Source organism: Triticum aestivum, chromosome 5B, assembly GCF_018294505.1.
Source record: "Triticum aestivum cultivar Chinese Spring chromosome 5B, IWGSC CS RefSeq v2.1, whole genome shotgun sequence".
NCBI lineage: Eukaryota > Viridiplantae > Streptophyta > Magnoliopsida > Poales > Poaceae > Triticum > Triticum aestivum.
Window position 1 is genome coordinate 525,933,622 of NC_057807.1, and position 9,731 is coordinate 525,943,352.

A 9,731-nucleotide genomic window follows, 5' to 3' on the forward strand; every position below is an offset into this window, starting at 1 on the left:
TCGAATGATCCCAAACTTTATGCATACCCAAGGATGATCATGGCATGCATGCATGACAAGTATCGTTCATTTCCGACACTCGTTGCATTTTCTAGGGTTTTTCCGGCGACAAAACCCTACAACACTGCCCCCACGTGACGCAACATGCGTTTTGTGTCCGAATTTGTGCACACCTTGCCTGGGGGACCACATTGGCCATGCCCACATGGTCCTAAAAGTTGGGGTCATCTCATGCATGCTTCCACATGCACCATGTACAAGCAGGACCATTCGGGTCTGCCGGAGGGCAGGTCTGAAAGTGGTTTACCTTCCCGGTCCCACCAATTAGCAAGTCATAAGTAGGACAACATTTAATCATACATATTTGAAATGAATTTGAAAAATATGAGAAGATGTGATATGGAATTATGAAACATGAAAAAACAATTAGGAATAAGAAGGAGAAAACATAGAATAACAGGAAAACCAAATTAAAAGGAAAAGAGGAACAATACATTTGAATATATAATATTGCAGAAATGATAGAGATATTCTCTACCATAAATATTGTTGAACATATACAAGTATAGAATAACTAATAGGTGTCACAAATATTTTTTATTGAGAGAAGAAACAATGATATTTATTTTGAGGAAAAAACAATGTAGAGGTAGGTGGGCCGGCCCAGACCGCAAATAACTATCGGATCCATATTGTGGGGGCCCACCACGCTGCGCTTTCCATGCACGTCGATCGCATGCACGTCGATCACGGGAGTAGTTGTCGTTTTGTTACACAATTCCAGGATCGTGCTAATCCATATGTTCCTAATCCCTACGATTGAGGAGCATGTTCAGCCTCGATTCAACGGAGGAAAATATAGATCGTGAGATTGGCCACAGGGAAGTTACGACGACCTAGGAGACGACCTCCTCGCACATGTCGTCGTCTAGATCGCCTCCTGCCGACGAGTCGTCGACAGCTCCGTCCGCAACATCCCACACGCCACAAAAACCCCGAGAAGATCAAGGTCGTCCGCACGTGCTGGCCGCCCTCGACGAATTACTTCGACAATGCATCACCAACTTCTTTCATCTTCGTCGACCGATCAAGTAAGTTGTCCTCCTTACCTTGCACCTTCATAGCAAGCTAGTTCCTCCGTCTTGTTGCTTTCATGGACTTAGGTTTACCACATAGTTTTAACTAGCTAGTATCAACTCGACTAGATGCGTTCTGACCAGAAGGCGTACATGAATAAATCTTTCATATATATCAGGGTAGAATAAGATGTTGTTTCTTGAGAAACATGATGCAATAGATTTTTTGTCACATGATCCACTTATATTTTTCTCACACGATCCAATTATATTATTGTAGGCACAGAACATTAAAGAGTTATAAGAAGTAGATGTTGATGAACCTCAAATAGGTACCATTGCTATAGACTGTACTTATTTACAGCTGCTCAATTTGTCACCCTGTTAATAATTTATCTGACACTCAAAGAACTTGATCAGATGCAAGTAAATTCAATTACCAATTGTAGTTAATTTTTTATTGCCTCATATCAGCACACACTTGGGTGCATGTTGCTTTATACATGGTGCTAGTTTTATATTTGCATTAGTGTTATTTTTGCATTTTTGTTTGCTACTGCCAGAAAGTTTTATATTTTTGCATGTCTATTGTTATTTTTGCATTAGTGTTGGAAATTGTCATGAAGTTTTATATTTTCTTTCTATAGGATGGACGAGCTGAATGGAGAAATAGTGTGCGTCGTTGAAAAATGGTGCAAGCTTGTTGCCGCTCTATCGAGCGGTCAACGCGCTAGAGTGGCTGATACAAGATTGCGCAACATGCTGCAGATACCATCTATTAAGATGCGTACCCTTCTGATTCGGTATATGATTGAGAATTTTGATGCCAGCAAGTCCAGATTCATTATACAAGAGCAGGTTGGGTAGGTGACTCTCGGTGCAGTCGACGTCGAGTGCATCTTTAACCTTGATAACCAAGGACTCTCCGCTTCGAGCATTCTGATTGAAGAAGGAGAGGACATGAAGGAGCGGGTGCCGCAACAATTTCTCAGTAAGACATCAGAAAACATAGTGATAGATAATCTCATTGAGGACATAATTAAAAGTAAAGCCACCGACGACGATTTTCTTCAGAAATTAGTCCTTGTCCTGTTAGGAACAATTATTGCTCCCATGTCGAGCAAGATTGTGCCAAAGCAGTACTACGCTTTGGTCCATGATGTGAAACATATTTCAAAGATTAACTGGAATGCCTTCACCCTGCGTGTTCTCCTCGATTGCCTTCGCATAGTCAAGAATGGCAAACACCTACGCCAATGGCCGAAAGGCAATTTGGCTCTATTGCAAGTACACAAATGAGACATGTTGCATAATGTCAATTATTATATCATTGCAATTTTATGTGATGTATTGAACTAACTCTAAATTCTTATATTTTTTGTAGTACTTGTACTGGGAGAAGGTGCAACCTGTCGAAGGCGATTGCACCTATAATCCCAACTTGTCCATACAACCTCTTATGAGGAACTGGACCGAAGGTGCAGCCACTAGGAGAGATCGGTTCATCTATGACAATGGGCACGGCCGTGGTAACGTCAAGGTAAGTCATTCTGTTATGCCTTTCTTCAATGTTTTGTAACTAAATAATATTTATTTTAAATTCATCACATGTACTTCAATATCGCATGCAGATCAAAAATAATATCACCCAAGAGTATAGGGCGCAGGAGCCCAAAATCCCATATAATGTGCCTACCATGAAGCCAAAAACCAAACCTGCAAATGGAAACGCAAAGAAGTCGACGACAGCCCCAATGTCGGAAGATTTGATGGAGTTTCTAATGAAGCGGTGCATGGACTTCATACACACCCAGATGAGGCAAATCCTTGATCAAGTTGCTGAGGTGTGACACCATAACATAATAGTTTACAGTTTGTTCCCTGTTTAAAACCATGCAAGCATTATTAACTTTATACCATCTATTGCAGAGGTTGTTGGAGAAGATGAACAAATCAGGTGTCATGTACAAGCCGGCTGCTGCCGTGCCAACCGTGGAAAATGATGTCGATCAAGAAGTGGATTCGTTCGAGAACGGTCCATATGAAAAGAAGGAATTCGTGTACAAGGATGACATAGACTCACACGGAGAGCCTGTCATTGACATGACGCAGCCTGATGAAGTGGTTCCCAACCATAATCCGTACCTGAGGTACTATGTATATATATTTCTGTATATAATTTTCTCCTTCCATTTTTTTATGTGCTGAAATGTTCACACCATTTTGTTTGCCAAACAGAAAACCCCAGCAAATATGAATGGACACAAGGAAGCTTCACCTATTAAGCGTAATGATGAATGTCGCACTACACCCGAAAACCCTTGGGTCGTTGGTAATTCTACACAAGCACCTTCATCGGACATAGACATTTGTCCATCTTCTGTCAGCAAGTTAATGGCTAAGGCGAATGGAAAAAAGGGTGCAACAGTCGATAAGGATGAGGAAGTTATGTCTGGTAAGCGGAAGCGGACCGTTCCCAAGAAATTTGAATCCCCCTACGCACTTGAAAAGCCCAGCAGGCGTACCACCCATGGTCAGAAACCCACCGGTACCCGTTCTGCTAGTAGGGGTATCGTAACTAACTTTCTTGGTTTGTTGTATACTAGGAATGCATATGATCACCATTGTTGACATTCATATTATTTCATTCAGCTCTCTTTTCTAAAATTGATGAGCCGGAGGGTGTGGCAAATGAGTTGACGCCGGAAATAATTGATGCAGCTGTTTCATTTGTCGAGTTAGCTTCAAGCACCGACAAGAATAAGGGGAAGAAAGTTTACTATAGTGAAGGGCGTGGCATATCTCTGACATCCGAAAGGATTCGACCGGTACTAACTCATAGATGGCTGTCGGACGATGTAAGTACTACTTGCATGTTCTATTATTTAAATTGTCAATAATCTATGTCTCAACTTTCAACATGTAATGCCCTGATATTCTATGAAAGTTATTGATGCTTATATGGGACATTTGGAGCTGCGCGTTGGTCATGATCATTACCTCTGTCCAGCATGGAGGTCCAAATTCCTTGTAGATCGTGCTATCGCGCGAGACGATCCATTGCCGTCGAGCTGCAACATGGACAATGCTCTGTCCAAAGCTGGAGCAGTTAATAGAGTCACACAAGAGTATACTGTGCGTGATAAGGTACGTTATATTTGTAATTCTTCACTTCAGGACATTTCATCTAGTATTTCATTTGATCCATAATGGTTTTTTGCATTGTAGACGTATATCGCGTTGAATATCAAAAGTGCCCACTGGATGACCGTGGTCATGCACTTGATCAAGAAAGAATTCCAAGTTCTCGATTCACTCTATCCTCTGGAGCTGACAGAAAAGACTGTGAAAGCACTGGTAATATAACCAACATTTGTACCATTGGTCTTACATGTTGTTTATGATTCTTCTTTAACACTATCCTCTTTATAGCGAATGGCTATAGCAAACGATATGCGCCAAGCAAATCTTATTACACCAGGGAAATATCCGGACGTAAGTAAGCGGCCTATCAAGGAGTATGACATGCCGCAACAAGAGGATGGGTGAGTTAGTACGACATCATGCACATTCAAACAACAATACACATGTTCGTATTGCCCACCGCTAATGTTTGCATATATACCAGGAACTCTTGTGGCCTTTTTGTCACAGAATGTCTACAGCATTGGGATGGGGACCGAATGACTCGCGATTTTTCACAGGTATGATGTTATTTACGTTTGTAGAGTAGCTACTATGGTCGTGTACAAAATTCGGTTCATGTAACCTGTATGTCATTTTTTGCAGGCCAGCGTTGACGCAAGGAGAAGACGTTTCGTCGCCGAGTTGATTATGTCACCTTCGAACACGATGGAGTGTGTGAAGCACAAAATTCGCGAAATCGCAAGGAAAAGGCGCACCTGAAGAATTCATGCGGCATGCAAGGGTCAATTTTTAGTGCTTTGGATTTAGTCCGGTCGAAGGTTTCGACGGCATGATTATCTTACGGTTTCTATCATTTTTATGTAATAAACAGGGCATCTCAAATATTGTGACACATACATGTGTATGTGTCTTTCAAACAATAGGCTCGTACCAGACAATACGGTCATACAATTTGCTCGGAGAAGACAATTTGGTCGTACCAATAAAGTTTTGGCTTCAACTATCAATTGTTCTTGCTTAATATTTTTCTCGTTCTCCAATTTTTTATAATTGTATTTGTCACATTCATAGTATTCGCATTCTATTTTTCTCTTCAACTGCTCTCCGAAGTTTCATATTAAAATTTTCACATTCTTTACTTTTTTAAAAACTCTATCAAACTTTAGCCTTCTGCCTTAGCTATATGCATGTCATCATCTTGCATAATCTCCTGGTAATTTCCCCTCATCACATGATTATGAAAAGTAGTCATGTTAGCTATGTAAATATATCGAGGCAGAACGTATTACACAGATGAAAATTAGGCATGTCAGCTCGTTGGCTCTATCGCGTGTTATCAGGCATCGTGTTTTTCTATTTTGTTTCACAAGCCCGTCGTTTTTTTATTTTACGTATAATTTACTTTTGGGACGTGATTAATTGAGGGATGGAACGATGAGTGAGCCCAGCCGGAATTTCAGGTGCGGTTGTAAATTACACGTGCATGCATGGCTGGGTTAGTTGCATTATCAAAGGAATAGTTGGGCCATCATTTGAGTACATGGAAACAACGACTGTGGTTGATTTTGGCAACGAGTGGTTCCCCTTTTCTCGTTTCCCTTCCAAATCCCTTGCCCCCTCTCTCCATTTGCGCCTCCAAATCTCCACGGCAAAAGCATGACAGCGAGCTGGGCGTCGGGCGGCGGCGGCTGCAGCGAGAAGAGCGGTGGCGACCGCAAGTTAGGTCGAACCCTGGGTCCTGGAAGCAGGTGGGGCGGATTCAGTGGAATAATAGGCAGCGGCGGCGGATCGAGTGGAACAGGGGAGGGGGGGTTTCATGGGCGGCGGAGGGCCGGGAGAACCGACAGCTAGGGTTTCTTCAGTACTACACTTTGGTGGCAAAAATGTAAGTTCTTTACCGTTGTTCTTTACATCACAGCATTGTCGCCCACAAATCATGACCTGTGGCCCTTACAAGCTCCATCTATTTGGTCATCAGGAAACTCCGGGTGGTCGTGTGTGCATAAATGCAGACAATTTTGACAGTGCATTAGTGGGTTGTGTGTTTAGGTTAGTGTACTGAGCATGATCTTCAAACTAGTACTGGTACTGCGGTCAAGCTGCAAAAAAGTTCAGTGTTTAACTCTTGCAGTGAAAAGTTCAATTATAAATTGACTTGAATTGCTCATGATTTATTTAGGATGATGTCATTTCTGAGTATGTTGAATGGGTTGATGGGGAGTGGGATAGCAAAGCAAAGTCGGTCATTAAGTATCTTGCCATGAAGAACAAGAAACTGGAGACTAAGATTACAGAATGTGAAGCTGAAATTAAAAGGAATGAGAAAGAAAAGAGGGCATGGTTAAGATGCACAAGGAAATATTGCTCCATAGGGATAGGATTTTAGGATTTGTAGGTCTTCTATATCTTGGCCTGCTTGCCACTATGATTGCTGTCATAGTTACCAAGTAGATTGTTCATAAAGTTATTGACATCATTGTAGTTGACATGATGAAATCCTGATGAATTATTTGCTATTCAGTTTATGGGCAAAGTGTAATAGACAGTGCAGTAGAAATAACATGGGGCCATCATGATTGGTAGATAATGCACTTTTGGCATGTTCTACATTTGGCAGACACTGCACTTTTGTCATGTTCTATATTTGGTAAGTGATGCACATGGGCACATCACATAGCAACACTACTGATTTGTGCAGCAGCCCACTTCATTGTCTTGTTGCAACATAGGAGCAACATCTAGCAGCACCTACACCTTTGATTCAACACTGAAGCAAAACAACAGTACATATTCAATATTTTGAAATTTAATTGAACTTCACACTTAGGGTAAGCAGTAGATATTCAGTTCTTTAGCCACAAAGAACCCGACCAAACCGTACCGATTGCATAACTTATATAATTACCTGGAGAAAAGCACACCCAACCAACATCAAGCCCAAATTTTTTTTTTGATCAAAGAAGGGCTAGCCCCTTCTGATTTTCATTACTGAAAACCACCAAAGTTCACAACCAAGTTCAGTCTAAAAAGAGAAGGACTAAAACGCTACCAGCATGACATCGCAACATCCCAGAAGGCCAACACAGGCCAGCCAAACCGCGCAATGACCCAAACAAGTTCACAAGCGACGACACAATCCACCCTACATTGACCATTATTACATCAAAAGCAACCATGGAGTTGAAGGAGCCCAGCGGCAACTAGGAGAACAACAGACTTATATGCTGAAACATATAATAGCATACCTAAGATATCCAGCAGCTTCCTCCTCCTTTAGCAACTGTGCCCATCTTCACTTCTTCAGAAATTTGAGGCGGCGTGAGAGGCGCACCACACACGGAGAAGCCTTCTTCTTGACTGCCGTCTTGTTCGACAGTTGCGCCACCGGATCCTGAGCCACCTGGTCCTGGGCCACCTCCTCTTCTTCCACCTTCACTATGTCAGGGTGGAGGGGAAGGAGCTCGACGTCGATGGGCATTGTGATGCCACCCTCGGCGGCGTCCGGCGCTACCATCTGCACGGCGTCCTCCTCGCCCTCCTCAGGGTCATCAGGGATGAGCAGTACCTCATCCACGTCGTCCTCCACGACGTCAGAGCCCAACGGTAGGGCTGGCTTTGGCATGTTGCGGACCTGGTAGTCCGGGCTCACGGGCGCAGGGAGAGCGAGCTCGACGTCGACGTGCTCCGCCCTTGACGCGACGCGTGCTGGATCTGGCCGCAGCGTCATGGTGGTGGAGCGGTACATCCACCACCTTGCGCGCTGAATAGGGGAGTCGCTCAGCGTGGCCTCTCGCATTGCCCAAACAAGGAGGAGAGCCGGCGGGACGCCACAGCCGTAGGGGAAGGCGCGCTTCTTCTTGGCGTCGGTGAGGACTTTGACGAGGCCACGCGCGTGGTTGACCAACATCTCCGTGCTGGGGAACCAGCCGCACACCTCCGCCAACTGGACGCGCCACCCCTCGTCATCGTCGGCGAGCTCCATCATCGCTCTCTGCCAGCCGAGGCTTTTCTCCATGGAGGCGGCTGCAGCGGTCGCCGGCGGGGGTTTTCTTGATGTACTGTAGGTGGGATAAGGGGAGTTCGAACCGGCGCACGAGGTAGGTGGGTGAATGTGTGGTGGGGAGTGGTAAGTTACTTATTTAATGGCAGTTAGGATGTGGGGAGGGGAAATGTACAATATTCTTTCTACCTCCCGCCCCGGTCACTGGCTTCCAATCCATTATTATGGCATATGATTTTTTTGCGAGAAAATATTATGGCATCTGATTGTTCTACTGTAGTCAATAAGGTGAAGAATGTGACAACTGATAGATCTCAAATAGGTGCCATAATATATGACATCAAAAGTAGGGCTCTTAAGTTTAAATCTTGTATGTTTACTCATGTCAACCGATCATGTAATGTGGCAGCTCATGTTCTTGTTGAACACGACCGTGGGTCCTGCTAGTTTAATGTTGTACCTAATGTAATCAGGACCATCATTTGTACTGAAACATTTGCTGAATGAATGTAATGCAGCTGCCCATTGACAAAAAAACACAGTGGCATTGCAATATATTATTCTCAAGCATGTATAACTAATTTATTTAGGTCGGATTTTGTTGCTTAGTGAGAGATGTAAAAGGTTGACACTCGCACTTAAACCTGGTAATAGTTTCAAAACCAAACTGGAGTGGTCCCAAACCAAACGACTCTACCTCTTCCATCCAAACCAACCCAATCCAAAATTCTGTCCACAGATTGAAACGGTTTGGGACCAAACCGTTCGTGTCCAAACTAAACCAGTCCAATCCAGTAGTTGACAGAATACAAACTACACTAGTTTATTTTAGACTCTCGGCCCATTTAAACCAACCAAACACAATCCAATAGGGAAACCAAACTGAAACTAAGGTTTCAGTCCAAACTATTCCCAGGGTTACTCGCACTAAATAGAGTGTCGATCGAGTTGCTAAACACTCAATGTTAAACGTCGAACTAAATTTGATGCCATAATATGAAAGGATATAATGTCCTGTTCAGTCGATTCATCCGTAAAAAAATGAAGCAAGTTTCCTACTCTTCTTCCTTCTCCACTTTTCTGCACATGATAAAAGACAAGATAAGTTAATGAATGATGATTTTTTAATAATCCAGAATACAAACAAACAGTTACTTCTGATTTAGTGGGCATTTCTTGCTACGTTTAGTGTGTCCTACTAATTTGCAAGCACCGCACCGGGTTTTCAACTCATCAAAAGAGAGTGGTCTACCATTTTTCGAGACAGGGCGGTTCTCATCTACCTTTGTTGCACCTTTGCTTGACACTTTCATAGGATCTTTAACTGCAACCATGTTGCCTTCACCATCATCTACATATTCAACTGCACAATTATTGAATTCATTTCTATTCTTGCTCAAATTTTCCTGTAGCAGATCATACTCATGACTCTTAGCTATCACAGCCTTCAAACTAGCCTGTAACTGATCCCACAAAGCTGGGTGTTTGCATGCCGCATGCATAGCTTC